This window comes from Dama dama, chromosome 5 (assembly GCF_033118175.1).
Source record: "Dama dama isolate Ldn47 chromosome 5, ASM3311817v1, whole genome shotgun sequence".
NCBI lineage: Eukaryota > Metazoa > Chordata > Mammalia > Artiodactyla > Cervidae > Dama > Dama dama.
Window position 1 is genome coordinate 112471301 of NC_083685.1, and position 3154 is coordinate 112474454.

At 53.5% G+C, this 3154-nt stretch overlaps 1 pseudogene; it reads left to right on the forward strand.

The window, feature by feature from the left end:
- Nucleotides 1-595: 595 nt before the first annotated feature.
- Nucleotides 596-2505, forward strand: LOC133057524 (membrane primary amine oxidase-like; annotated as a pseudogene).
- Nucleotides 2506-3154: the final 649 nt, after the last annotated feature.

Below are 3154 nucleotides of genomic sequence, written 5' to 3' on the forward strand. Positions count from 1 at the left end.
GCTGCAGCTGCCCCCCAAGGCTGCAGCCCCGGCCCACTTGGACAGAGAGAGCCCTCCACCTCCCAGGAGCACTGGCCATCATCATCTTTGGCAGAGAACTCCAGCCCAATGTGACTGAGTGCTGGAGACAGTGCTGGTCTTCAGGTCTGTGTCCACGATGCTCAACTCTGACCATGTGTGGGATATGGTCTTCTACCCCAGTGGGGCCATAGATGTCAAATTCCATGCCACAGGCTACATCAGCTTAGCTGGTGCTTCCCGAAGATATGGCAACGAGGTTGGGGAGCACACGCTGGGCACCATCCACACCCACAGTGCCCACTACAAGGTGGATCTGGATGTGGGAGGTAAGACACCTCAGGGGAGGCAAGGATTCCAGTAGAGGGGGCTGAACGACTGGGGACATCTTCAGGTGAGAGGGGAGGAAGCAGGGGACACACTCAGTCTGGTCTTCTCTTTGGCCCCCACTCTGAAACCAGGTGCAGGCAGAGTCCGGAGTGGGCAGAGCAGCTGCCTGACCAGGCCTCCCTCCTTCCCTCCAAGTCTGCAGCCCTCCTGTGCCCCAGGACTGGAGAACTGGGTCTGGGCTGAGGACATGGCTTTTGTCCCCACGGCGATACCCTGAGCCCTGAGCACCAGATACAGAGGTTGCATGTACCCGGAAGCAGCTGGAGACGGAGGAGTAGGCCGCCTTCCCTCTGAAGGGGCCTCCCCTACTACCTGTACCTGGCCAGCAAGCAGAGCAACAAGTGGGGGCACCCTCGCGGCAATAGCATCCAGACAGTCAGCTTTGCTGGGCGGCCACTGCCCCAGAACAGCTCCATGGAGAGAGCGGTCAGCTGATGAAGGTGGGTGGTGTGTACTGTTGGAGGGGGGTGGATAAGATGAGAAATGCGTTGGGAGGGGCAATTGGGAACCCAGTTCAAATTCTACACGAATGACGTAAGAGCACAAAACATTTCCTGGTTATCAAAAGGCCTACAGTAGATAAATGGTCCCCTTGGAAGGCTAAAGCCCAGGCAGATAAATCTTTCCTGTTTTCCAAATGCTGTGAAATCCAAAGGGATCAGCAGGAGAAGGCCATGAAAAGATGTTGGGCTCAGGTCAAAAGAAAAGAAAGATAAATAAAAAGATCACTCAAGTACTATATCTTAAAAAAAAAAAAGAAAAAAAAGGTGTTGGGCCACTCACTAGGTGGGATGTGGAATGTGCAGGAAACCGTCTGCACACTAGGGTGACGTCACAGTGACGATATGGATGAGCTGAGAAGCTGAGGTCCATGGGCTTGGCTCCCTTCCATGATGATCAGGCAGCAGGACAGGGACAGTGACCATGGACCCCTGACCAGAGCCTCTCTAGGTACCAGCTGGCCGTGACCCAGAGGAAGGAGACAGAGCCCAGCAGCACCAGCGTCCTCAATCAGAATGACCCCTGGTCTCCCACCGTGGACTTTGCTGACTTCATCAACAATGAGACCATTGCTGGAAAGGTCAGCTGACTGTGGGAGATGAGGGAGTTGTGGGGGACACAGAGATCAGCCCCACCTTCTCTTGGGGTGAGGGCCCAAAAACCCGGGATCACCTCAAGGGCTGAGCTGACTCCTGCTTCTGTGCTTTTGTGGATCTGCTCACTACTTGTGGAGGGAAATTTCCTAAGCTGGGAGTTCATCTGCAGATCCTGGCTGAGGTTCCAGTCTTTCCTCGAGAGGCAGCAGCTCTCTCAGTCTCTGCTTGTGGACTGAGTCCTTTAAGGGCCCCAGGGTTCAGAAGGGCTGGAATGACCAGGGAAGATCACATCTCTTATGCCTAAAGCTTCATTTTTGTCTTCACCACAAAAGGATTAATTTCCAAATGTTGAACTTTTCTGCCACCCAAACCTGATCTACCCTCCTCCATTCTCCTTCCCTCAGTTACAGTTTGGGAACTCTCCCAGAGTTGGGGGAGGTGTTAAAATAGCCTGTGGGTGTCATCATTTCTCTTGGGATGGGTAGGCTGATGGCGATGTGATGGGAAATCTCAGAGATGGCATCTGCAGGCTGAGACATTGAGGATGGTGTTGCTCTTAATAAGAAGTTCATTCTTTATGCTTTGACTTCTGGGTTAATACGAAAAAACGTTTAAAGATTTAAAGCTCTGTTGAGTGATGGTGGGCTCCCAAAGTGAATTCTGTAGGAGGCAGAGGTGTCCTTAGCAGCACAAGGCCTCATGACCATCTTTCTTCCCCCGCTAGGACTTGGTGGCCTGGGTGACAGCCGGTTTCCTGCACATCCCACATGCAGAGGACATTCCCAACACGGTGACAGTGGGGAATGGTGTGGGCTTCTTCCTGAGACCCTACAACTTCTTTGACGAGGACCTCTCCATCAATTCTCCTGACTCCATCTACTTCCAGAAAAACCAGGATGCTGGGTCTTGTGAAGTCAACTCCCTGAATTGCCTGCCCCAGGCTGCTGTCTGTGCCCCTGATCTCCCTGCCTTCTCCCACAGGGGCTTCTTCCACAACTAGGTGTTCCCTGGGATGGGGAATGTGACTGTGACTCCAGGGTCTGGGAGTGTGGGGAGAAGGCCAGGAACTGGGGAGCCTGAGCCCTTTTCTCCCTCCTCACACCCCAGGGTCCTCTCTCTCGTCCATCGTCCTCCCTTGCTTACCGCCTCATCGGGATCATCCTGAAGCTATGCTGCCTGAATCTGGGGCTTCTCAGCTCTGTTCACCCCAACCTGCTGGGTTCCTGTCACAGAGGAGAGGAATGGTCAGCCGAGAGTCTGGAGTCATGGTTACACCTTTCCAGAAGACTCCTCGGTTTGGAATTTTTCATTTTCTTTTTTTTGTCTTTGCTTTCTAGTTTCCCCAAATCATTTTAGGCCATGCCAGGTCTCTCCTGAGACTCCCCAGTCCTCACATGGGAGGACAGGATGGGGGCTCTCTCGGGATGGTTGCCTAGAGGCCCTGGGCAGGGTTCCTGGCAGGCTTGTGAATCCAGGAGTCCAGCTGGAAGGGGCTCTTTGGCCCATGTTTCCTCTCATCCTGGTCCTCCTTCTATCTCTTCCTTCTTGCCTCGCCTCCTCCTGTTCTTACCTATTCTCATAACCTGGGATTTACCTCCCGGCCCTGAGGGGATGTTCCTCAGCTCTCATTTTTCAACTCTGGTCTGGTC